Source organism: Anas platyrhynchos, chromosome 21 (assembly GCF_047663525.1).
Source record: "Anas platyrhynchos isolate ZD024472 breed Pekin duck chromosome 21, IASCAAS_PekinDuck_T2T, whole genome shotgun sequence".
Taxonomy (NCBI): Eukaryota; Metazoa; Chordata; class Aves; order Anseriformes; family Anatidae; genus Anas; species Anas platyrhynchos.
The window spans coordinates 6,765,437-6,792,963 of NC_092607.1; the positions used below are offsets into that span (position 1 = coordinate 6,765,437).

Sequence of the window (27,527 nt, forward strand, 5' to 3'; positions counted from 1 at the left end):
GAATAAAAAGGAAGAACTGGTTGAAGACAAAGGAGCCACTAACACACACACACACACTCATACAAAATGCCCAGGTTTTGAGGTCTGACAGAACCTCTTTTTTAAGGGAGCTCTTATACCAAAACCTAGGCAATGTAGTGACATGTAAAATGACTTAATTCTACATTTTTCCCCATTCAGAATATCTCCTGTATATATATGAAGCACTCTCTTCAGTCCTGTAATTGGGTGCAAAAGTAGAATGGAAAAGGCAGTGCACTTAAATTTTCCTAGACCCACTAGAGCATGTCACAGCCTAAAGGATCACCGGTGATCTCAGAGTGCTTGCTTGCAAATGGGGCAAATCTGTTGCTTTGACTTGCAGGTGCATTTTTAGCAGTGAGGGCAATAAATAGGCTGCAGTTTCCTTTCTGCAGTCCTGGTCCCAAGTGGGCACAAAGAAACAAAAGGCTGTAGATCTCCTTAACCTCTGTGGTGGCCGTATCTTGAGGGTGTTGCCTAGTGAGCCGGAGATGAGGGCCCTGCACAGGGAAGGGAGGATGTCAGGACACATCTACAGCACCTCAGCTGCCCTGAGCTCCACTGCAGCAACAGCTCAAGTCAGAGGAGCTTCAGATACGTTAGTTGCCCTTGGTGAGAAGGCAATGCCCATGTTAGTTTTGGATGTCACTGTTAATGAGTGTGATCATTCTCCAGCTCACACGTCCGTTCCCATTAGTTGTGGTGTACAGCTGCCTGACACCCTGAACATGTTCTTGGTCTGTTTTGCATCGTGCAGCCTGCTGCATAAATGGCAACGCAAATGTTTCCTTGATAATTTTGTCACACCAAATCTGATCAAATTTATTCTGTCTCATGCACACACATACACGCTCAAAGACATTTGCCCTGAGGCATTAAAGCCAAACTCTGCTCTCTTAGTTGAAGAAACCCAGCAGGAAGTGGTTCAGAATGCTTGTGCATTAGCTGACCTGTTTTAGGAAGTTTTGTGGGCTTTGCAGTACAAAAGGAAGACATGGTGGTAGTGCTCTAGGGGAAAAAAAAAAAAAAAAAAAAAAAGCTTTGTCTCATGCACAGAGAATGAGTTCAGCAGACCAGCCCTGGCTATAGCCTTGCTTAAATCACTTTGCTGCTCTCTGCCTTGATTCGATAAACCTTCCCTGTAAGGTTTGTTTACTGGAGGCTTAATTAATCTGCTGGCCATATAGTTTCAGATATTGTGCTCAAATAGTGTCAAGTTGACAGTAAGAAGAGTTTCTTCTTAGTTAAAGGGCATCAGCAGCCATTTCTAAACCTGAGCTTCCCAATTCCAGCTCTCACGTGCAGATTCCCTGAGCAAACATGCAGGTTTGGCTGGCGTTGATTCACAGGCTGAGCAAGGCTGGACTTGCTGATGTGGCTGCCTTTCTCCAGTTCCTTCCCTATGCTTCACCTTTCAATGGAGACACCCCTCAAAGGCTTTTTTGAAGGTTTTTGAAGATGAAAGTCAGTCTGAGCCAGGTTTTGAGAAGGAGCTATCAGAGCTTGAGCTTAACTGCCAGCTTCTCCTCCTGACATCAAAGCCCATCTATTCTCGTTTGCCATGGCCTCCATATTTCAAAGGGTGACTAATTCCACTTTCTCTGTCCTCCTGAGACCTGCAGTTGGCTGCTTGGTTTTTGTTGGTGGTGTTGTGGGTATTTTTGTTTGTTTGGTTGGTTTGTTTTTGATGGTTTGATTTCATATGTACTGCTAGAGAAAGAGGTGAAAGCCGGTTGTGCCTGGAGACTGCTGGCACTGTCCAGCTTCATTCAGCCATTGGCCCCCACCTGGAAAGCTATGAAGTGAAATCAGAAAAAAAAAAAATCATGTGGGAAAGCAGAAAAAAACCAACAACAAAAAAAAAAACACAACCGAACAAAAAAACCCAACAGCTTGGCTTCCTGTGATATGGGGAACAAAACCCATTTCTTTTTGAAGTGCAGAAACAAAAGAAGACAAAAAAGCATTCCCTGCTTGGAAGTGATTTTTTTTCTTCTTTTTGACAACAGATATAAGGTTGGAAATTCTCTGCAATGTGAGCCCAAACTCCAGGACTCTTTGAAAGCCCAACAGCTGGAGCTGATATGAGCAAGGGTTTAGATGAAGCCTCACCCTACGCTGTTGTATTCAATCCACTGTGGCAGCAGCGATGCTGGAGATAAGCATTGCCCTCCGCTCTACAGCCTGTGCACAAGCAAAACAGAGCATTAACAGCTGCTCAGTGCATTGCATCTCTATTTCCAAAGCATTTTACGTAAAAAATTAAACATTAGCAGCTGTTTGCAAGTGAATATGTAGCAATTCCTCATTTGGCATAATAGCCCTGGAGGACTAGTAAAACTTGTGTCTATTCCACTTGGTGACATTATTGGGCTGACACAGATCTGAGCAAGGGCAAAGAAGGGAACAGTATAATTAGGGGTGTATTGATTGCCTTAAAAAATTAAATAAAAGGCTTTATGCAGTGGAAATGTGGCCCCTTCTCGTTAGCCATTAGATGAGCCAGCCCAGCATGGTTTGGGTCTCTTGAGCCTTGGTGCTGCCTTGAGGCAGGAGGCAGCAGAGGGCTGCAGGAAGATCATCCCTGTGGAGCCTCCTGATGCACTGGTCTCCATGGCACTTGCTCTAACGCCTCTTGCTTTCCCTCTCATTAGCATGTGGGTTGATAAATGTCAGTGTGCCCACTCCTGTATCTTTGCCTTGCTCTCCTTTATGTCTGTCCTTGGGAAATGATGTGCCTTCTTGCCTTTCCTTCCTGCCTTGGGATGGCAGGGTTCAGGGAATGGTCTCACTACTAAGGACAGAAAGTAGACCGTGGCTTCTGAGTACCTAGATTTAAAAATGCCCTCACACCTCTGTTAGTGATCTGAAGCCAAGGGCATCTCGCGCTGCTCCCCAAATGATGTGCAACTAGGTCCTTAGAGGGTGGCTTTCCATCCAGGAGCTTCAAAGAGGCAGTTTAATGTTTCAGCTCTGTTATACCTGAATTCCTCCTCATCTCCAGGGTATTTTAAGCATGGGCAAACTGATAATTTTCTGTCAGATCCTAATATGTCTGTATAGTGACAGACATCCAGCTGATGTAAATCATTACATTCCACTGAAGTCAAAATTAGGAGCTGGCCAAGTGTTGCATAAGTCTGTGCTAGGTCATTTATTTTTATTTAATTATTTTTGGAGGCGAATCATGCAAATCCCTTTCCTGTAAAATTTGTCCTTCTTGGTATTCATGTTTCCTTCTTTTATATAACAATAGTGCACAGTTTTGCTGCCCATGTCCCCAGGGAGCTGTCAATATGGACCATGCATTTCTGCACTAATGGGGATCCTCTTGAACCTTCAGGTTTATCATTTTGGGGGAGTACGGGTTCAGATCAGGGAAGAGTCTGACAACAAGGACATGGGGAATAAACGAAAAAAAAAGTAGAGGCAACATCAAAGATCTCTGCATCAAAGGGTAATAATTGCCAGAACAGGAGAGATTTAAAATATCTGATATCTCCTTTATGAGATTACCAGTTATCAGAATGAAAAAAAAAAAAATCAGAATTAAAAAACTCATACGCAGAAAATTAAGGAAAAGAACAGAAATGGCAACGTGGCATTTTGAATCCCATTTTCAAAAGCAGAGCATCAGTGAGTGTCTGCGTAGAGACAAAGCCAGCACTGAAGCTGTAATACAGACATTAGCAATCCTTCCAGACTGGCAGAAGTTCAAGGATTTGTACATGTCTGATGGGGGGATTGCTCATTTAACATCTATGATTCTATGAGGAGATGATCCTGGCATTGAATCCAATCTCATCCTAACACATGCAAGTATTTTTGTTGATATGAGCAGGTGGAGGCTCTTTCAGGGCTGGAGGACAACCACACTCCTCATGCACAGTTACAGCACAGGAGATGACACAGACTTCGGGGAGACATCCTCAAAAGGAAGATGCAGATGCTTGGTGAAACTGGGCAAAGCTTTCAGTCCATTTTATCAAAAAATGTGCAGTTCACCTTTCAGCTCAGATGAGGCATTAATGATAACTTCTGAGTGCAGAAACTTTATCTACATCCAGAATATTTTTAATTCATGTTGTGCAGCTGCCAAAGCCAAAAATCAGCAGAAGACTTACAAATTTGGTGTTGGTTCTTGGGTGATATCAGGCTGCGTGCTTTCTTCCATGGGTTATTTCACTCCTCTTCACTAGTCCATTGAGCTGTTTTGTGCAAAGTGCACAGAAATGTAGCTGTTGTACGCCTGATTTTGCTAGGCACAACTATAAAATTTCCTTCTCAAGTTAAGGGGGAAAGCACACGGTGAAAATTTCACTCTTTACTTCACTGTTGTTTCAGTTGCTGCACTGCAATACCAAGTGCTAAACTTGAACTTGTGTGACTGAGGGGATGGCAGTGAGCACATAATAGCCAAATTTACAAAAATGGGGGGGAAATGTAAAGGGGGCGATGGAGAAATATTAAATGATCTCATCCTTCTGAGCCTTAATGGAAATGAATCGAGGCTGCTAGACAGCTCGGGAAGGCAATTATAGGGATATAATCTGTGGTGTTTAGTGAAGCGGTGATGTGGGGCATGCTGAACATGATGGATCTGGCTGCTATTTCCCATTAATAATAATGCACTTTAAGAAAAGGCGGTACTGCACGTTTGTGCTTTTGTGTCTGTTCATGTAGTAGAGGAGCCGGCCAATTATTATTATTATTTATTTTTTTATTTTTTTCTGCACTGGGAATTGCCTTGGACCCTGTGACTGAAGTGGCTGTAGCAGCGTACAGTTCCCCTTAGGGCAAAGCCTCTGTAAGACAGTGTTTGCTTTTGTGAAGATCTTGGCCTTCTTTCCACCAGTCCAGCTGCTGGAAAATTGTGGCTTAGGGAGCTGTTATGCTCTTTGAGAGTTGGTATGTGCCCTGGTTGATAGTCATTGTTGGCTGAAATCCCTGATATAGGTCAAAAGCACTTGCTGACAATAAAAAGTGCTTGTGCCTGGGGGAAAAAAAAAAATAAAAGTACAGAAAAGTACTTATTAATAGAATCAAGCAGGGAAAGACTTTTCCTCTTCTTAAATCTTAGGTCCTCCTTTCTGCTGCAGGGCTCTGAAGACAGGTGGGCAAACTGTGACAAAACAACCTCTTAAAACTGTCCCAAACTATTTCTGAGGTTTGGAAAGCTTGGCTTTTCCTGCACTCAGTCTCAGTCCCAAAAGCACCCACTCCCTGGAAGCAGGACTGCCTGAGGGGTGATGGTGAAGGTGTGGGTGGAAGATGTGCAGGACCTTAGCTGAGGACCTTCTGTGCTGGCCCTGTTCAGTGAGCGAACCATGGGGCTGGCTCTTTGCACCAAGTTTGCTCTGCCTCTGTCTGGCAATAATAAAAGCAACCCTCAAACTGGCTTTATGGCAATAATAAAAGCAACCCTCAAACTGGCTTTAAATGACCACGGGCAGATGAGTCTTGATAAAAACGGCAACTGGACCTAATGAGTCTGTCCGTGCAGTTCCTGTAGGTACAAATAAGTTCTCTTTCTGCTTTCCTCCCCTGTAGGTCCTAAATCCAATCACACCATGCCTCGACAAGCTACTGAGTGCAACAAGTGGGCATCGCTGGTTTGTTCTGCGTTTGATTTGTGTGCTCTGCCAAACTGATTCAGACTCCCAAATCCTCAGTCTCTTTTCCAGACCAAATATATCCCAAGTATATTGGGGTAATCCCGGAGAAAAGTACTAAAGACAAACACAATTAAACATTTATCTGGGATGAACTGAATGAAATTCCAAACTCTTGAGATTTACTTCTGGCTAATGATTTGCTGCTAAGTCAGTCTGATGCAGGCTGACAAGGAAATATTTTTCCCAACATGAGGGACCTGTGTTTGTCTTACACCGATTACTTTATGAAGTATCTTTACCAGCAGACACTTGCAAATCAGGTGAGAAAAGAAAGAAAGAACCAAAATATGATGCCATGAGAGCATATCCAGAAAATGCATTGCAAAAGAGTAAATGGAATCCATGAATTTATTATTCAAAGATTTATACATGAGTAGAATTTCATAAACTATCTAGGATGTGCTTCATTATTTCCCAGAAAATGAAAATAATGCTTTCTTTCTCTCTCTTTTTTTTTTTTTTAAATATATATTTTATTTTTTTATTTTTTTTATCAAGCTGTGTATGAAGGTAGTTTAGTGCTGGTGGAATGTTGCAGCCTGTCAGGCTGATAGATTCAGCCCCTCCAGTTACCCACCCATTATATTGAAGCCTTTTCCTGTCTGTAGATCCTGGTTCCAACCCAGTGGTAGATCAGCAAAGGTCTGTTGCTTCAATATCCAGTTGCTGTCACCAAACATGAGTGGTAAGACCTTCTGCATTACCTGTGCCTACTGGAAATGGGCATCGTTTGCTAGTGGGATCTTCACTGCTCCACAAAGAGCTCCAATTTGTATTTATAGAGAATCTCTTAGATTAATTGCTCTAAGCTGGACTCCTCCAGACTTCGATTCCCTCAAGAATGTTTAAGGATGCTTATAAAGGGAGAATAATGGCATAAACATTAGGAGTGAATGATTGGTTATGAGGAGTAAAGCTAAAAAACTAAACTGAAAATTAGAGGAATGAGATTTATTCACAAAATGGGCTTTGGCTCAGTGCAAATCTTTGCTGGGGAACAAGAAAATATTTGCATATTTTGAGACTGTCAACGGCTTTCTTTTTTGACATTTGAGAGTGTAACTTTGCAACCTCTTTGTCTTAAAATAGCAACTTTTAAAAATTAAGCTTATAAATATTTTAATTATAAATATTTTTAAAGTAAAATAACCTGAGACTTGAATGAAACCAAATTGCAAAAGAAGTATTATATACTGGCTGTCAAGAAAATTATTTTAATTTTTATTTCATCAGGTACAACCCAGTGTAAAATACATACATGTTTTGCATACTTTTTTTTTTTTTTTGTATTGCTATTTTATTTCTACCTTTATAGCAAACCGTGAAGTCCACTGTCCATCCAGCTCTACCAAGAAATTGAATTTGAGAAGGGAAATTGTCATTGAGTATCTCTATTTTTCTTCTGGTTTACAAGTATTAATGTTAAAAGAATTTATCATTCAGCGGGGTTTGTTTCTACAAAGATTTATTTTACTCTCAAAAGGAAGGGAAAAGGCAGCTATGCTAAAGTAGCAGACTCCTGAGCCACTGATGGAGGAGAAAAAACAAATAAGATAGAACATGGTCCAGAGTGGGAGAAGAGACCCCCTCCATGTGGGGGGTGTAGATGGGGAAGGGCCTATGCAGTAATGAAACGTCAGGGAGCAGAAAGCAGGTTAGGAAGTAAAACAAAAAGGAAAAGCTGACAGCATGGGTAGGCATCTCCAGAATAAAGCACCCCAACTCTGTGTTCAGACCAGTCAGAAAATCAGTCACCCCACAGATACTACTTTCTGGTAGCCCTGGGGTACTGTCGGTGCTGGGAAGAGAAGCTGCTGGAGGGAGCAAAACTTCAGGAGGGACGCTGCCCAAAACCAATTCCATCACCTCGGATCCCCATCTCAGTTCCTTTAGATTTCCAGTCAGGCATTTGGTCTGCAGACCCCGCCATCAACACCTGCTTTCCTGGAGTGTTTGATGCTCAGAAAACCAGGCTGCCCGGTGCCTGTCTTTCCCAGAGCCAGGCGTGCATTTTGCATTGTTTGTAGTCTGTGTCTTGGAGTCATTACTCAGTGGTACAAGCGTGCGTGCATGCGTGTGGAGCGGGGAGGGGGGGAATAATTGTGCCATTAATGATTGCTATTTTGATTACAGGATGCAATTGTCACTGCCGTTGGAAGCCAATCAACGCGTTGTGAGTGGGAGCCCGCTGGTGCTTTCCAATGGTCCTTGATTAAAAAGGAAGCTCTTGGCTATCTTCAAGCAGCAGGAGAGGAAACAGCACGGGTGAAGGTAAGGCAAGTGCCAGACTCTTGCTCCCGATGGATCACAGCTCATTTTCACCCTAGTTTAGTCATGAAATCTGCTTTTTTTCTTAACTCTGAGGCCTTCTTCCCCCTTTGCTCCCTACCAGGCTATGTCTAGAACAGCCTCTGCTTTTCAGTGACAAAATCTGAGCGATCAGCCCTGTGCTCTGGTGTATTTTCCTGCAAATTAAATACACTGTGCCTTCAAAAAACATTGTCAGTTTATGTAGGCTGTTGCTTGCCTCTTGACACCCGTTCTCAGTGCAGTTGCAGAAGTACGTAACTGGAATCCAGCTCAAAACAGGTGACAAATTACAGGCAAGCTATTTTTGTACAGCAACAGGGCATTTTAATTGAAGTGGCAGCTGAAGGTACAAATATACAGTGTTTCTCCTCAGATTTTCAGGTGTGTGGATTTTCAGACAGGGAAATTTTCCAGCATCACATATGTCAATTATTTTCCGAAGAATAAAAAAAAAAAAAAAAAGGTTTTGTTTTTCTGTTTGTTAAAAACAAACAAGCAAAAGTGAGCGAACTAATCCAGACTTCAATATTTGTTGGATTTAAGTCACTTAACCATTACCTCACCCAAGTGTATTACGGGGCGGGATGTTGGGGGGATGAAATCTGCACTGACACTGTCACAAATTTTTGAATTAATGTCTCTAAGTCTTGTGACCTTGAAATGAAGCATCTAAAATATCTCCTTACCTTTAGATGCTGTGAAAGCACAAAATGGTCAGTAGTACTTGCTGCAGAAGATCGCCTCTAAAAGTCAGACTGTGTTTTGGTAACTCTGCATAGATATTTTTCTATGTTTAAAGCTTTGGTCTGGCTCAAGATACAGGAAATGCATAAAGAAAAAAGAAAGGCAAGGGTTCATCCTTGGGCTTCACACTGCAGGAAACACGAGCTGATTGATGTTTGCAGGTCTCGATGAATGCTACGATGTTTGCCTTGCAATCCAAAATGAACACCAGCTAGGCTCATGGGGATGCAGGGATGCAGCTTAAGGCTTTACTTAGCTCTCTCCCCTTTAAGTGGATATATGGAGTAGTATTATCTGTATTGTGGAAATCACTGTCATTTCTAATGTACATTTGTAGATCAACACTGATATCTTGTTCCTAATAATTCCTGGCAGAGAGGTTGGCTCTCACCCCAGTCCACAGTGCAGATTTCAATTATCTGGTGGGAAACACATGGCCTCTGGTACCTGGAGTGTTCTTGTCTGGCTTGAGAGTTATCTGATCTTCTGTTTTGCCACAGCTAAATGAAAGTGGAGATGTATTTGGAATTTAAAGGTGGCTGTCCCTGCATAAGCTGTGCTAGCCATTAATATGGAGTTGACGCTGCTGCATAAAAAGGGCCCTATCAGACCACAGCTTTGTGCCATGATGCTCTTGTTCCACAATATTCAGCACCAGAAAAAATATGTAATGAAAAAAAACTTAAACAGTCACTCAGGGAAACTGCAAGCGTCTGTGGCCTGTGTTTTTGAAAGGTTCACATAGCTGCAAAGGGGACTAAAAACTCTATTACACTTTTCTCCCCTTAGAAACCCTGCTAATGCATCCATCTTTTTAGCTTGTTAAATATGGGATAAGGCTAAAAGGTAAACACTCAGATATGATTGTCATAGCACAAATAATCGGGAAAAAAAAATCCAACTTACAAGCTCTCTTAAAATCAGAAATAATTACATGTCTCCAGTACCAGGTCTCAGGCTGTTTTCTATACCCTTTCATTACCCAACCAATTTGACAAGGCAGCCCACACACTCTTAAATAACTCTGGGAAAAAAAAAAAAAAAAAAAGGAATGGAAAGGAAAAAAAGAGGGGGAAAAAAGCCTCTTATGGGATGGAGCGGATAGCAAGCGTGCAAAAAGATGGTATCTTTGTTCGTTAATAATGTACAAGTGACAACTATCAGGGGGGTGGTTTTCAGCAGATATCAGAAACATATGGAAGCTTTGAAGAACTGGCCCGAGTCTGATCAGTTTAGCTGTGCCGAGCAGGCAGCAGGGAGGGGGTATCACATGGCTGTGTGCAGCTTCAGCACAAGAACTAACCCAGCCTCAGGGAACGTCAAATACTTCTTGTCTCTGGTATCTGGGCAGCTGATTTGGATCTGCAATTAATGGCTGAGAGAGAGTAGCATCACTTCCCAGGCAGCTATCTGCCATGGGTAATGTTTTTTGGGAGCTGAAGCGCAAACCCAAAATGCTGCAGAAAAAAGCCCCTTCGACTTCAGTGGTCTTTGAGTAGGAGCAGGGTGCTTTCTGGATGCCCTTTACAGCCAAGCACCTTTCCAAGGAACTCCTAATGCTCTTATGGGATCAGGAAAGGAAGAGCTAGAACTGAAATAGGGCAGATGCCAGGCTCACAGTCACTCAGCATGGACTCCTTCATCTTGTTTTCTTTATCCCCCCTGGCTCTATAGACAACCATCCCCAGTCTCCCATGCAAGGTTTGACCTTACCATAGCCTCATCCTTTCAGCTAAGAACAACTGACTAGTTCACTCCTACAGCTCCATTAAAATGAGGGACATTTTTTAAAAAAGAAAGTTAGATAAGTAGGTAATGTGTGTAATAACAATGCCAAATAACAACTTATCTCAATGGATCTTCTTCCAATCTGTTCATGGTTTCAGCCTCTGAAATATCTCGTGATAATGAGTGATCCTCAGAGTAATTCTTTATTTTGTGCTAAAGAAAAATTTGCATGTTTTAACCCCACTATCAACACATTTATTTAGGTATTTTCCTGTTGTTTTTGTTTGTTTGTTTGTTTTAAGAAACTGAATAATCACTTCACGTTCATCTTCTCCACACAACTGATATTTTTTAACTTTATCTCACCTTATATCCATCTTTATCCGCTCCAGCTGCATAATCCTCATCTATTTAACCTAAACTTTCGGACTTCCAGAAGCTATCAAGTCATAGATTCCCTCCCAGTAATTTTCTCCTACCATTTTTATTATGTAGTGTCATGGGAGCCTGTTGCACTTCTTTGAAATGAACTTCAGCTTTGGTTATTGCAGATAATTTTCTATCATCAGCAATTTGCCATATTAGTTTTCTTCCCTGTTTTGAGGCCATGTGGAGTTGGTGAACAAAACAAGCTCTAGCAGACATCATTTTAAGACCTCGCTAGCAACCACAGAAAGTCATCCTTACCTTTTGTTTTTTATTTTATAACCAGCCATTAATCCATGAAACAAACAGTTCACTTATCCAGGGGTGGTCTCACTTCTTTAAGACCCCTACTGAGGAACTTTAATGAAACCTTTTTGAAATCCATCTATGCTACATTGACCAATCCTTTTTATTTACAAGGTCATAAACACTCTCAAAGAACTCCAGTAGATTTCTGATCACAATTTGATGCAACAAAAGCTGTTGACTCATTCCATTTATTCACATACCTACTTATTCTTTTCTATATTATACTTCTACAATTTGTCCAGTACAGACAGTTATTTCCCTAATAAAAGAGAAAGAATGAAAGAGATTAGTCACTGTCCTTTACATTTAAAGATGAGTGATGTCTGCAGGAAAGCACATCTCAATTTAATACACTGTTTTTGTTTGCCATTCCTGGCTATCAAGGAGTAGGAAGGCGAAGGAGCAGCCAGGATTCTCTTTCAAGCAGAAGCACAGACAGCAGTACAGTTACTTGCACTGGCATCATGGAGGTAGAGGTAGGGGAAAAGATACCGTTAAAGGGAGGATGATATTTTACAGTCAATCTTATAGTCAATCACAGTAGGATCTTCACTGGCTCAAGTCCTTTTGAACATTTTCTGTGTGGTAGTCTGGTGAAGGTGATGGTACTTAAGTCAGATTTCCTCTGATGTGAAAATGCTTGTCTGACTTTAAATATTTCTTTAACATTTAACTCTTCTGTTAGAGTATATTTATTTTCTGGGTTTAGTTTGCCACCTGCAGACAAAGTGTAAACGAGGGAGCTGTAGCACATAGCCATATGTGATGGATATTTATAGGTGACACATGTTTTGCAAGGAGAGTGGTTATTGAACTTGAATTTTATTTTTAGCGTTTTACCCAGAAACCAAACCTAACAATGAATACCAAGGGCCTGAAGTTCCCTACCTGTTGTCGAGTAAATCTGTAATGCTCTAACAGGATAGGAGGAATCTTACTTTTGTTGGAAAATGTAGATTTGATGGTTCTTCATGGCTGTAGCAGTAAATATTCTTGGGTAGAGGGTGTCAGATTGTTTACTCCTGCTTTGTGCACACATTCAACAACTCTCTGACAGCCCGTCGACTTTCACCCAAAAGCGGTATCTGTTACAACACTGGTGTTGCAAGACTAATAATAAATCACAAGCTCAGGCGCATCATCTGGAGCAGGTTCCTTTTAAGCTGCAGCCTGTCGTGCTCCTATTAAAGTCAGTGACCATCCTGTGCCCTGTCTTTTTGTCACTGATGCAGAAAATGGACTTTCTCAGCCTTCAGAGACAACCTAGTATCTAAACGGCTAGATGCATTTTCAGAACTATGTTTTACTCAGCCTGGCTTAAAAATGAGGGCTGCGCAGTGCTGGCAGTGGGTGCTGTTAGAGTACACCCTGAAACAGATTCTTTTAGAAAAAAAAAAAAAAGTTGGTTTTGGAAGGACAAATGAGTAAACTTGCATCAATACTAAAATAAACCAACCTGCAGCACCTAGATGCTCCCTCTGTAGAGAGGTATTTGATTTTTTACTTGGATATGAATGTCCTATTACAACTAAACCCAAGTGGTTACACTTACTATGAAATTATGGCATGACTAAAAGTACTGGGAATTTGTCATTGAGCAGAAGCATCATTTCTCCCACGTATGAACATGTTTTGCCTGCATAAAGAGTGAATTTAGGCACCGTTGTGGTAGGACAGTTTATAAAGGGAAGGAAAAAAAAAAAAAAAAAAAAGTGGCGGGGGGAAGAAGAGAAAAAAGACACATGCTTGTTTATAGGTGGTGTCAGGAAAAGAAATAACCTCTGCAACAGTGCCTAAGCCTCCAGGACTATGAAGGTGGCACTTCCCACCTGCACAAAATTTACTGGGAACATAAAATCCAACAAGGAGAAATGTATCATTTGTGCTGATAGTCTGCTACAGAGAGTCTGCTGGGAATATTACCTCCCACCACTTGCACCCTCCTAATGCAAGATCGCCTATAGTATCTCCATCCAGAAAGGCTGCTTAATCAGGGTCCACATCCCCACTGCTGGGTTATCCTCTTGCCTTCTAGTTTGGCCCGAGAAACTGATTGCTTTTTGAGGGTGGAACGAATCACTTAGATGTGAGGAGCTGGTGTGTAGACAGGCTTTAGGATAAGTGAACAATACCCAGTCTCCAGCATCTTCCTGGGCAAGGCAATCCCCCTGAGCGATAGGCAGGGGAATGCAGAGGGTGAGATTTACCCAGAATACCACATCCATTTCCTCTCCTGTGCAGAAGTGAGTAGTTTTAATGGTTAGACCAAAGAGGACCATTAAGATATCCAAAATTGTAATAATCATGAGGGGTGCTTCAGAATGTATTAAGAGTTTCATGGCCCTTTTTTAGACATATTTTATATTATGCTGTGGATCTGTTGAATTACTTTCCTGGGTGGCTGGGTTTTGTATTTTCCCATGAAGCTTCTTCTTTGATGGTTTTCTGAGATAAGTCAGGAGGTGAAACGGTCACTGGTTCTTATTCATTCTGGCAGCTTTAACGTTACTTGGAAAGATTTTGATTGCCAGCGTGAGACAAAGTGGCCATACCGCTGCCCCACAGCTGTCCTGTCCCAACCTGACTGTGCAGTGTTACCAAAAGGAGCCTGAGCAGACCTGAGCCGTGCTGCCCTGCCCTGTGCCTCCCAGCAAAGGGCTGAATTCCAGCTCTTCTTTCAAATGCTCCTCTCTCTGTGTTGAAGACAAAAGGGAGCCAAGGGCTGAAAGAGGAAAGCAGACAGTTACCAGAAAAGAAATCTTACATTATTGCAGAAAAGAGAAAAAACCTCTGTTCCGGAGGAATATGTACGTTGACGTATTAATCTTTTCTAGCACTACGTTGGAAGGCTCAGGCAGAGCTACAGGCAGCAGGAAAACTCCATCTCCCATGCAGTTTTGCTGCAATTTCCATACTGCTTGCTTGCTTCTGTTTGTCATAACCACTCACTAATTGCTTCACCGTCTCATTCCTAAAGCTCCACAGTGAGAATCTTCTTGATTCTTGCAGTGAGGAGGGAATCAGGCTCTTTTCTCAAGTGACAAGTGGTAGGACATGAGGCAATGGTGCCGAGTTGCACCAGGGGAGGTTTAGGTATCAGGCGGGATTTCTTCCCAGTGAGGGTGGTCAAGGATTGGGAGGGGCTGCCCAGGGGAACGGTGGAGTCCCCATTCCTGGAGATGCTTAAGAGATGTATGGCGTGGCACTAAGGGAAATGGTTCAGTGATGGGACTTGGTAGGTCAGGATGATGGCTGGGCTTGGTCTTGAAGTTCTTTTCCAACCTAGATGATTCTATCATCTGAAGATGCTTTTCAACCAGCTCTTGAACAGAGATGCTCTTTCATCAGCAAACCAATCTTGGCATTCTTTCTAGAAGCTTTGAGCAAACACCAGGTTTTGGTTCTTGAGGAGCAACTTGGCCCCATGACTCTGCTGCTGTTGGAAAGATGCTGCAGGAAGCCAGGGCTTTTCCTGCTTGAGGCAGCACCACGGAGGTAACCTCACCACAAATGATGCTCAGCTACCATCCCAGAGGAAAAACAGAATATGGTGGAGACAGCAAACAGATTCAGAGGTGTTTGATGTGATTCTTCATGCTTAGCAAGCCACAGAAATATATTTTTGCTACTCAGAGGCCGCTCTGGTTGGGCTTGAGGATTTTTAAGACCCTGGCATTATCTTGAAGGGATATGTATATATGTATTTAGATAAGGGTTTAAGTAAAACCTTATTACCTATCTAGGAATTTTCACAATATGTAATAGAAAGAAATAAGAATATGGTTGGGAATTTTTAATTGAAAAATTGGAGGTTTCTGATTGCTATTATCTCCTGCCATTACTCCCATTTGCCTAAGACTTGAACAGAAATTGCCTGTCAGGGCAACAGATTATTTCTTTTCACCTCAGGACAATATTTTCTATTTATTTCTCTCTCCAGTATTTGTAATTCATATTGGGCATTTCTTTATCTCTCATTCCTAGTACGTGCTTGTCTGAAAATACCAATGGTTTTAACAGTAGCCCTTGAGAAGGAGGGCTGTGTGTGTGGTGCAGGTGAGCTTCAAACATCTAACCTGCATTCAGTTCCCGGTGGTGATGCAGGTTTCCTTGGGGGAGCTGTGTGCATTTGTGCTACCTGCAGAGATTCTGGGGCTGGGGGAAGGAGCAGGCAGCACCAACATGACATGGCAGCATGGGGACGTGTGTCTCGTGTAGCACATCACTCCCGAGTTTGGGTACTTGGTGTGCCCTTCTGTCTCTCAACCTCAATTTAACCTCTGTAAAATCAAAATGAGAATTCGTTTCTCCTCCTCTTCTATGTTTGTCCTCCATCTACGAGCTGCAAGTCTGTGATGAGCAGACACTCTCGTACTGGGATAGATCCGCGTCTGTGCATGCGAGTGTGTGTGTTTAACAGATTAAGTTAAAAACAATCTTTATCGCTTCATTTAACTAAAGCATTTTTCCAGACAAGTTCCTCTGCTCGAATGTTCCTTCTAATTATCATTTTCCCTTTACAATATGTTGTGTCATGCTGCTTAGGAGAAAGCTCATAGCGAGAGCGAGCGCTGGGGTTGCACGGGAAATATGTCCTGGCTATTAGAAAGTTCAATGAAGCGCTGACTTTTATATCATCATGTAGGGATGGGTGAAACAGTCCAGAAAAAAATACCCCCAGCTGAGAAGTAATGTGGGGCTTAAAAATCTCACTTCCACAATGTTTTTTAAGGTTTCTCCATCAGTTGCAAGACAATTTTTTCTCCCCATAAGTGTTTTTTTATCCGAACTGATTGGTCTCGGAGGTGGAGGCTGCATTAGCATGTGCATTTCCAGCCCCTGCCAGGGCGCTTTGCAGGCTGATGATTGCTCTGTGCCCTGAGTGCCGGTGCCTCTGCCCTGGGCTGCGTGGGGGCCTGCCTTGCTCAGGAGGAATGAGTTGGAGTCACATTCATTTGCTTTTATCCCAATTCCATGAGCTGTTTGCAGCTGTTAATTTAACAGTTTAGTGCTTCCGTCTTCCATAGGCAGCAGCAACTGCTCCAGTGCCTTAGACATCGAAACTTCATCTCCAGTAACAGGACTTGGAGGACTGGGAGAAGGCAGAAAAATGCTTTTGCTCCAGTGAACAGGGACATCGTGGTGGCCACATCTGTCAGCTGAGAGTTGTTTTGTGAAATGAATCTCTGTAAGCTGCAGCTCTACAGGGATGAAACGAGAAAAGAGAAGAGCTGTGAAAACGAGGCCATCTTGGGACAGTTTTTCTGGGGCATAGTGTCTCTGCAGTGCCAAGGGAGCTCAATTAGCCCAAACAGCTCAAACATTACATCTAAAGAGTCTTTGTTAATGCAGTCTGCTGCATGCATCTAAATACATAATATTTCAGTAGTTTTTTCTGTAGGAACACAGAAAAAAACTGAACGTGGGCCAGACCTTTTACCTAAGCAGTAGGTACACCAAAGTGAGAAGAAAGAAGGGAGCTGCTATATGGTATCTTCTTATGGAAGAAAATGTTTGATTTTATGTCTTATGAAGGAGTGGTAAACTCCCTGATCATAAAAATACATTTAAAAGTTCTTATCCAAAGACTAGTAGACAGTAGCATTGAAATCAATAGGAAACTTTCCAGTGTTTTCAAAATCATTTTCTCATTCTTTTATAGGAAAAACAAAAACAACAACAACAAGTTTTTTGTTTTCCATCCCTTGTGTTAACTTGTCAGATCAGTTGTCAGGCTGCAGTAGAAGCTGAAAGCTTAATCATTATGCTTATTATTTTTGTTTTGAATTGTATTTATTTACTCTTTGTTTCACCAGGTCTTTTATCTTAGAAGGAGGAATTCATCTTCCTACATGGTTAGAAACTTTTTTTCTAACACCCAAATTTTCCATTTCAAACACCTACACTTACCACGAGTTCTCCCTTTTAGCACATCCGTTATGCTGCTCTGTCACCCTCTTGCTCTACTTTGTATTCCAGTACCAATAAGAAGAAAAAAAAATTATCCAGGATTCAGTGTTAATTGTGACTTGTATTTTGCTTCAATGCTAAGCCATTCTACAGCACTCAAACTATATTTCATGCAGTGAATTGTTGTCAGCGTCAGCAATCAAAGAACAGGAGCTGTTGGAAAGATTGTGCAGTTTGTGTTGGATACAGTTCAAGGTCTTTTACACAGCCCTGGAAATTGTGCTAATCTTTCTGTTCCAGGGCACTTTGCAGGGCATTCATACCACGCAACTTCAGACATCTAATTTAATCAATTAAGTTAGCTACCTGATCTCCTCTAGTTCCCTCTATAATCAATGGGTAGCAGGGAGAGCTCCTCTGCAGTGTGACTTAAGGCAGCTAAATTAGGTTCCTGTTTGAAATGTTGCTTCAGAGCAGGCCGAGTTTCTCCTTTAATTACAGAGAAAGTCAAATTAGGCTAGTTAGTCATCTGAAAATGGGCGGTGTGAATTCCTGCTTTCATATACTTACCTTTAGCAACCAAATGAGAAGACTTCAACAGTTAAGTCCTCCTTCCATAAATACACGCTGACTTCCACTGCAGCTTGCTCCATCAGGCACAAGCATAAAAGTATGATACCATGAGAAGCTCCTGTTTAACAACAAAGTTGTTAAATTGCTAAAAGCCAATGTGAAGCCAAGTCACAAGAACGTGATGGTGGGTCCCTGCAGATGCCCGGACCTTTGCAGTTTCAAACCTTCCAGGAGAAGAAGTAATTTTGTCTTTCCCACTCAAAATCCACACTTAACGCAACACAGAGCTGCAAACCCTGAATTTTCACTAATTCAGCCAGTTCAGTTCAGTTTCTGTGCTACACTGGAAACTGCCAGCTTGCCCCATCTCTGCATTACTTTTAAGCTCAACAGGAACCTCGTGGGCCTTAGCTCCTGGCTTTATCTAATGTTTCTGCATTTGGATGTATGGTGATTTCCAGGCCGTTGATCAAGAAGCCTGAATGCCATTTTCAGAGTCGCTGGAATACATAGTTTTGTCCTCTTGTCTGATGCTGCTTGGATTTTTTAGGATCTTAGCAGTAAGAATGTTGTTTTTGTTTTTGTTTTTGTTTTTGTTTTCTCTGATGTGCTTGGTAGCACTCTGTGCTTTCAGTATCGATGTGTTATTTATTGGCAATGCCTTACGCTTCTATAATTCTCCTTTGAATGGTCATTTGCTTTGCTGGCCAACGTTTAAGTCCTGAGATCAGTGATTTTTCTCATGGACCATAAAATAAGAAAAACCTACTCTAATGTCATTTCATACTTTATTTCTGCCTGGTGGAAATCCATATCTGGAAAATGGGGGTAGGCTCACAATTCATTGGCAGGCACTGGGGAATTTATATAGTATAAAATCAAAGTGCAAAATATTTGTATAAGTAGGTTTGAACATTTTAAAAGAATCTGTGTGATCAGCGGAGTCTTCCAGGTTAGGTAAATAATCCCAAAATATACAAATGAGGTAATTTTATGGATATTTTAGGTTGCCTGGTAAGACAGATACAGTTATATGAGCTGTTACACCCAATGGGAATTTTTCTATGACTTTATTGATTTAGCTTATCTTGGAGCACTGGAATATTTATAATATTTTGCTGATACTTGGATGCAGTGGAATTCAAGCATGAAACTAAACAGCTTCTCAGATATTATCTATTCAGCCATCTGCTTGACAGACAATGGATAACCTTCCGGATTCATGGACCTGCATCTGTCTTTTAATACCAATAAGCTGTAAGTAGCAAGTGTGGGTTTTCGGAAGTGGGGAATCTGGAGGTGAGAGGAACATTCAGCATCTAAGAGCCTCTCCCAGCAGGAGGAGGAGGCTGGGGACCTGTGGAGCCATGGGTCATAAGAGAGGCTGAGGAGGGTCAGAAGGAGCCAGGCAATGGGGAGAAGCGGGCTTGCAAGCACCTTCAACTGATTGCTTTTAAAGTAACTTTTGTCTAAGAAGCTTTCCTCCTAATGGAGGATAAAATATTTGAAAAGACTGTGTAGCCAGTCACAGTTCATTGGCCTAACTTCCTGCAGAACAGGGAAGCTGCTTTAATTTCCTCCGTGTTTGTAGAAATGAGTGCCCACCACACAAAGGAAGAGCCCAAAGCCTCAGGTTTGGGTAGGAAAGGGAGGGAGGAGACTGGTGAGGGACAGGGCTGCAGCTGGACTGGGAACTCAAGTGCTTCTTGTGTCCTTAGGCTAACTCTGGCCATTCGTATGACTGCTGGACATGCTCATAGGTCAAAGGGCAATTTAAAAAATCATTTCTGGAAAGGGAATGTCAAATTACAGCCTTTTGCATTGGAAACCAGTCTCTAAGGCTTCTTCTGCTCATCCCAGCAGAGCCCACAGTGATCCCAGGTGATCTTTGACTCTTACAGAACCAGAGCAAGTACTGAACATCCTTGGTGAACTGCTCACTGGCAACCTACCAAGTGAGAATTGTTTACTGAGGTTATCCAGCAAATCATTTAAATAGTGAGTAAGTACAACAAAATCACCATCTGCCCATGGATAATTGGAGAACAGAACAAGAGGCCAAATTCACAGAGTGGATTATTCATCCAGCTCTGTTGGGAATGCTGAATGGGACCTGCTCATGCTCATCTTTGATCTAGACATCTAATCTTTTGTTTATATGAATGCCAAATTCATTCACAAATGCCTCAGCAGATTGCAAAGAACTAAAACTGTGTTCTTAAGCTAACCAGTATGTTCATGCACACGTTCAGGTTACTTGCGAGAATTTTTAATTTGTGGACTGTGGAAAAATGTATTCTGACATCAGTACCATTTGCTGCTCTGTTGCTGCAAATTGTAACTGGTGCAGAAACAGCAAAAGACAGATATGCCAATTGAGTGATTGCAAATTAAGCAACTGATTTCTTAATTTATGTGTTAAAAAAGTTAGGTCCCTGGTGGAAAAACAAACAAACAAACAAAAAACATATAACAACAACAACATCAAACACCAGAAGAGTTGCATTGCAAAAGCTAGCAGCTACAGCGGTGCTCTGAGTAGGAAGGCTGAGCATGACCAAGTCAGTGGCATGGCTGTTCTCAGCCCTGGAGACTGTAAATTTAGGTAAGCGGCTTTGGACAGATTGAGCTATAGGCATGTACTAAGAAGTATGGATGAATTAGGGCCACAATCCTAGCAAAACCAAGTGTTTGGGTGCAGTTTCATAATTGGTGACAATAGTATAAAGACAGGGCACTCCCAGCTCTGCACCTTCTGCCTTTGTACCAGTGGCAGCAGTCATGTACCAGGCAGGATGGTTCCAATCCCCTTTTCAGCTCTGATTTTGACTCATGTCTTATTCTGGTGGTGAAATTGTGTTTTTTGCTTTGTCTGAAATTTAATCTTGACCCAAAGCCTGGTAACATTACTAGAACAAAAACCTCCTAGTTTGAGCTGGTTTTAAATTGAAGCTCATAAGTAATTTTACTCAAGTGAGTAGATGTTGTGAGTGCACCCATGGTTCAAGGCTCCGTCAAAGCCTGGGTTGGGCGTCAAATGATGAGACTCCTGAGAAGGACTTTCTGAATGGTTTTAATGCATCTTTTGTTATTATAACCTGAGATGTACACTTTCAAGGCATTTTATTTTCCATCTGCATCCAAGTTACAGTCTTGATTATTTTTATCCAAGAACAGTGATACCTATCTCAATCACAAGACTGCAGAATCTGGGCTTTTGGGGGAAAGATTCAAAACTTTCATTCTGATAAGACAAACCAAATACACAGTTGATAATAAAGAACTGCAGTCAAATTTTGTGTCTACCAGCAACCAGTCTTAAAATTATTTTGACTTGAAACATCTTCTCCCTTAAGGTGAAAAGGCAGAAGGTTATATTTTGGCATCAGGAGCAATATTGGATGACTTAGGACTCACACATTTGGCACTCTGACTGTAAGTAACCATTATTTTTATCATTGCTATCATATAATCCATGTTTGTATGGCTGTTCTATAGTTGCCATTAAAACGTAAAAATGAAATAATGGTTTAATAGTGTCTTCTGTTACGGGGACCATATTATATTACTTACGGATTACGTTTATAGTATTTTGCCTAAGACAAAAATGAGATTACTGTTCAAAAGAAGCATTAGGGTGTCAAAGATTTTCACATTTATAGGAATGTTATAATTTGAGGCAGCATAAACTGGGAATTCTTGGAAAAAAATAACGGGTTATATAAGATACTTTGTCAGATTAACAGAAAATAAGAACTCATTTCTGTACTTTGGAAAATTATACTGTTTTCTTGACGTTAATATTAAGAACTGTGGAAAAAGTTCTATCACTTATTTTTTTTTCCACCGTAACTTATTCAAGTTCATCACAACATGGTAATAAATTGAATGGTAAACATGCATTTGGGCAGCCAGATGATCAGCTTTAATGCCTATTTCACTTGGTTATTTGTTCCATCATTTAAGCAAAGAGAAAGGCTTTTGCTTTGTCTATTGTTTGCTTTAATGATAGTAGTGTTTTGTTTTCTTTCCTTCCTTTTCTTGAATGGTGATATTAAAAAAATACAGTAAGAGGTTCCAAGGGTTGTATTTTACATTAAAAACATAGATTTTTCATTTGTTTGTCTAATCTTCCGCTCAATTCCTTTCACTGCCATGAATTGGAAGGTGACAAATGACTTTGTGCAGGGATGAGAGAAAGCTTCCACAGTGACATTTAAATTGGAACCCATGTTTGATGGCATGCAGATGATTTAAATACATGTCACCAATGCAAAGCTATAACGGCAGATTTTAAAAATGCTTTTGCTTCCTTTATTGCCATTTTAACATGCATCTGGAGAGTGCTGCGATCCAATGGAGCCATTGTAAATAAACTTCAATAGTTGTCTTTCCAGGCCTTTTCTTTACTTGCATTACTCAGGTGAGCTGCATTGTGGGGCTATAAATAACAATTACAATCTTAATGCTTACTATGCAGATAGAACTGGCAGTGTTAAAGTCACCTCACAGTAAGTACTCCTGACCCTGTTTCTAGGTTTACTGTTCAGCAGGGGGTCATAGCATGTCAAATTCCTCTAATTCAGATCTCAACATCAACTGCCAGCAAACATATTCGTCCTTTCTCTGAACATATGCAGAGGGCAGGGCTGGGATCACTGTCACTGGAAGCAAGTAAATTATCTTCTGCGATCAGCTTGTGCCTGAGACATGTGCTTAACCTCCTCTCATAATTCTCAGGTGCTTTCTGTCCTCCTCCAACAGCAAATGTACTGCTGCCATGCCTAAATCCAGGAGTGCTCCTTCAATATCCTCTCTTTCCATGTTAGAAGTCAGGTGGAATTAAATTCAAGCCCTTAAGTATCAATGAAAACTTGGATCTCTATCCAACTGTGGTAGCTTGTGCCCAGTCTGCTTTATTGGTGAAGTAGAGCTCCTTTGTTGGGGTTGTGTGTGTTGGTGCAATTATTCACTAGCTGCATAGCCAAAATCCAATCTGTCTTTCGACAGGGGAGAAGACCTCCAGATCCAGGGCTATTGATTCTTAATTGGCATGAGAAACCCCTAGTTTCCTTTGTGCTCTGTTATATGCTGGAAACTGTGATTTCAGCAGATTTTCAGACTCCATTAAATATATTATATTAAATAAAGTTAAGCCTAACAATTAAAAATCTTCTGGTACCATGCATGTACTGACTGAGATATTTTAACAGTGTAAAATCTGAATATTTCCCATGAAACAACTGATATATAGATATCTGATGTGTTGGTGTCTAAATAGGAATGGGTTAATGCTTTTCTTTCTTTTTTATTTTATTTTATTATTTTATTTTATTTTATTTTATTTTATTTTATTTTATTTTATTTTATTTTATTTTATTTTATTTTATTTTATTTTATTTTAATTTCTAGCATCTTCCCTTTAAGGAAATGAGAGATAAAAGAGGAAGTGACAATTGTGTACTATAAGGAAACATATCTGTGATCCAAGAAGCATTTTTTTTTTTTTTTTTGCTTTCCATCCCATGCTGCCCTGCTCAAGCTGCACTGCATTGTGCCTTGACCCCTGCCTGAAAAATACAGGTCTGGAAAGCAAAAAATCTCCAAAAGCTTTCTGTGAGGGCTTGGATTAAGGGTTACCTGTGCTGTTTGTATATGTAGCAGTCTCATCTTGGTACCTTACTGCCCTTCTCTTCCCCCTCACCTGATCCTGGCTCATCAGAGAGCTCATGTGTCTCAGTGCCTGGATGGATGGTGATGGAGCCTTGTCACACCAGAACTCCTCTGGAAAGGCAGCAGCTTCTCCCTGGAGGAAGGGTGCTCGTCCTTATGTCTTGACAGTAGACCACCTTTGCATTGATGTACATGGCCTTACATATTGAAAATGAAACTTGACTGTTGTTTGTATGTCTAGTGATTGTATTTCACAGCCCTTTCATTCTCCTATTCCCTCACTCTTCACTCTTGCTGTTACCCCTTCAGTCATGCTCTCCTTGCTTTGGACATTCCTCACCTTTTCACCGGGCAGCTTTTTCTCTCTTCACTCAAACCCAGCTTCCCCACATTCTCTCCAGCCATCCTTTCCATCTCTTTCCCTTTACCCAGGCTTCCTCACTCCTTCCAACACTCAACTGTTATCCACATTCTGCTTTGGCTCATCTGACTTTGCTGGAAGCTCTGCCAGGCAGGGGCTCAATCTTATTTCAGATTATTAATGGGGCTGGGAAGCCCTGGTGGGAGGCTGAATTTCAGGTTTCCAGGGCTACTTTACAGAAGTACAGCATCACCACTTGAAGGCTGTGTCTCCTCCCCACCGACACAACTCGGGGCACGTTTCATCGGTCCTGACTTTCGCAAACAGCAGCAGAGCATGGCGGGGGGGGGGGGGCTGCTAGTGTCCTTTCACAAGAGAGATGTATTTGGGAGATGGCTCCGCTATTGCATTGCTGAGCCAATTGGAGCCAGCAAAGGCAATCTGGACCAAGGCTGAAGCAAAATCTGCCAGAATCGTGTGAGAAAGGAGGATTGAATCTCTGGGCATCTGGGCACATGGATGGTGCAAGGACGCGGTACAGCCAGGAGTCAAGCGGAGCAGCCGGTGGTGCGGCAAGAACCCATCACCAGGAGCAGCCGGCCAGCCTCACTGAGCTGCAGGGGAGGCTGCTCAGCTGGGAGGCACCCAAGGAGGAGCTCCAGGTGAGGTTAGAGGGATAGAGATGGCAGCTGAAAGGATGAGCCTTCTACAGAGCTCCAGGCAGCCGCTCTGCTGCCCATCGACTTGGGGAGCGTCTGTCGTGGAGCTGGCAGGAGCGGGTGGTCTGGAGCAGCTGAGTAGGGGCAGGCAGACCTGTGGGATCCACAAGGGGAGCCTGAGCGTGGTGCTGGTGACAGGCACCTGTGTCACTGGGTTGTGTTGATTCGATGCCCGAAGTGCCTCTCTCTGCTCATTGCCACGGGTTTTCTGCCTCCCTGGGGCTTCCTAGGGGCTCAGAGTGAATGGAAAGAACTGGAACGGGTGAGGGAGAGGTTATGGGGAGGCTAAAATGCCTTTATTTCCCCCTGAAAAATCCCTGCCTGGTGCTAGACATCTGAATGGCTCTGAGAATCTGGACCCAAGCGTATAACACAGGGAAGGACAATTTGGGGACAATGGCAAAACGCTCAGGAGAAGGATTCATGGAGCTGAGGGCCAGAAGGGACTATTATCATCATCTAGTCTGACTCCCTGCATAATACAGCTCAGAAAACCTCAGATAATAATTTCTGCATCAAACCCATAACTCCTCTTTGAGTTATAGCATCAATTTTCAAGAGACACCCAGTCTTGATTTAGAGAGGATAAACTTCGGGTTCTTTTTATCTGTTTTCCAGTGTTTGAGCCTTGAGGGTACACTCGCATCTGGTTTTGCGCTTTTCTCTGCAAACACAAAGGTTCACTACTCACTTATCACAAAAATTAAATTAAATTAAAGTTGAATTTTTTACAGTGACTTCTTCATCCATGACTTGGGGCTTTAAACTGTACACCCCAAAAGTGCAAATCTTTTGATAACATTACAACTGCTGGCAAAACAGTTGTCTCCTGCACAACCAGATTAACAGTTTTGTAAGGAAACCTCTTTCCTGGAGATTTCCATCCAACAGAGCAGAGCTGACTGAATCCCAGCTGTGCTGTGTTGAAGCACAACTCACCTGTCCCAGGTAGGATTTGGTCAGCTCTTGCTCCAAAACACCCAGAGCCACAGATTAAAAAGGCATAAAAGGGCCTGAATAAAACGAAGGTTAATAGATGCTGATGTGGGAGGAACAGGGGCTGTCAGGGAGCGATTAGGCTGCCGAATAATCTTCCACCTGGAGCTGTCAGGCCGGTGTCTAATGTTTCATTCAAAGAAGAAGCTCTACATTCCTGATGAGCAAATGACAGAGAAGATTTCAATTAGAGCTGCTCGGCGCCTCAAATCCTGACATATCCTGACAGTTTACTTTCAGTCCTCCCGCTGTTCTCCAGGGGACGCCAAGCCATTAATAACACTTTTTAAGATGTAGAGCGGGGGGCACTTCTGCAGTTGATTAGCAGGTAGCCATCAGCAGAAGGAGGGTTCACCTTTCCCGAGCTGAGAATTGCCTTCATTATAGATATTTGGATGGGGCAGGAGAGGAGGTTAAAACTGCTAATTTGCAGGAGCTGCTCCTGTTATTACAGCCATGGTGGGGAAGGCAGGCATTGCACGAGGAGGTGCCTGCAGCGCTGTTAATGATCCGCTAGCTTCAGCCGAGGTTATGGGGCCAGGGAGGTTCAACCGGCAGTACAAGTTCCCTTCACTTTCCATGTAGTTCAAAAACAAATCAAAATAGTTCACAAGCTCCTCTTGCATTTAGTGCAGAGAGCTCCAGATGAGAGGGAGGGGTAAGGAAATCTATTTTGGTAGAAGCAAAACCTTTTTCCTTGACAATGTTTTTTGTTTTGAGTTTAGTGTGAATTAAGAAATGGTTGAGTACCGTGAAAACAAAATGAAAGCTTTCATTTTGGGTCAAACAGGATGTTGCAGTTGATTGAAGGTGAATTTTTGCTCCTTTTCTCTCATTATAGTGGAAAAAATGTTTCAGGTCAACACAGAACAGCTCTGTTTTATTTTCCAAATGAACTGAAAAATCCATTATGCTCACAGCTGTGCCTGCAATATTGCTGCTACTCTGCTCCTGAGGTTCCCTATGGAGCTGTCAGCAAAACACAAGACAGAAGACATTAAATTGTAATTTTTTTGGGGTTTGTTTCTTGATATCATACAGGCAAATGAGAGCCACACCTCCCAGCCAAATCTGAACCTCCCTCTGGATCCCACTTAGGAGTTTTAGAAATACAGCTCTTATTCTGACACACATCTTTAGGAAGGGTTAAGTCAAGGTCAAGTGTGCCTTGCAACTCTATTTTTTTAGTGTAAAATGACACTGGAGGACTGGCTTCATCCCCATCACTGCAGGCCATGGAGAAGCCAACCAGGCCAGGTGAGTCCACAGGGCTTTGGGAATTGGATGCTGGGACATGTGGGACCTCGTTCATGTGTTGGTGGGACAGGCTTGTGCTAGAAAAGTCTGTGTGCCTTCAGAGTGGTTGGGTTTGAGGAAAAGAGCTCTTGGTACAACTCCTCAGGAAGGTGTGTGTCTGTCGTGGGCATCTGGGCACCCTGCAGTCCATGGCTGGTGGGGGCTTTCCTGTGGGCTGAGGGTGTTGGTTTGGTTGGAGAGCGGCTACAAGGAGTAAAAAAGTAGTTTAGTAAAGTAATTTAATTCAAATAAGCTTCTGTGTCAGAGAAAGAGAAACATTTCACACATACCCATCTCCCTCTGCGTTTCAGTGGCTCCTCTATAGCTCCCTGCTCTCCCTCGTGTATATCGGGGATATTTCAGGCTGCAGAGAAGTCAGAGAGCACTTTGCTCTTCACAGCCAATTTGCACCTTGGAGAGGCTTAGTTTCTCATGCTAGCATGTAGCAACAGGCTCCTGCATTCGCTGCAAGGCAATGCTACCACTGCACTCTGCAGCTACCGTGCCTCCTGCATCTTCTGCTAAATCCAGCTCCCTTGGGACAGGCTGCCCCAGGGATCTGCAGCAGAGGCAATGACTGTTTGTCCTGTGAAGTCACTGCAAGTTAGGTGAAAATAATTTTTCCCCTCTGTTAAACTTGAGAAAAAATGGTTCTCAAGCTGTTTCACTTCTCGGGGAGCAGCCCAGCGTGTCTCTGCCATGTTCCCACACATCTCAGTGCAAAGTGATGGGAAAGTGGGTGGGAAACGCTGCCAGGTGTGAGCCTTCACATGAAGCTGGTCGAGG

At 42.3% G+C, this 27,527-nt stretch overlaps 1 long non-coding RNA gene across 2 annotated transcripts in view; it reads left to right on the forward strand.

The window, feature by feature from the left end:
• LOC110351349 (uncharacterized) overlaps window positions 1–27,527 on the forward strand; it is a 118,833-nt gene that overhangs the window by 50,799 nt on the left and 40,507 nt on the right. Inside the window, exons 1-3 of one of the 2 annotated variants that reach the window (XR_011804466.1) lie at window positions 6,216–6,381; window positions 7,830–7,967; window positions 21,053–21,131. This is a non-coding gene — a long non-coding RNA (uncharacterized lncRNA). Of the gene's footprint in view, window positions 1–6,215; window positions 6,382–7,829; window positions 7,968–21,052; window positions 21,132–27,527 lie in introns of those variants that run through there. The other variant, XR_011804465.1, reaches the window with a different exon arrangement.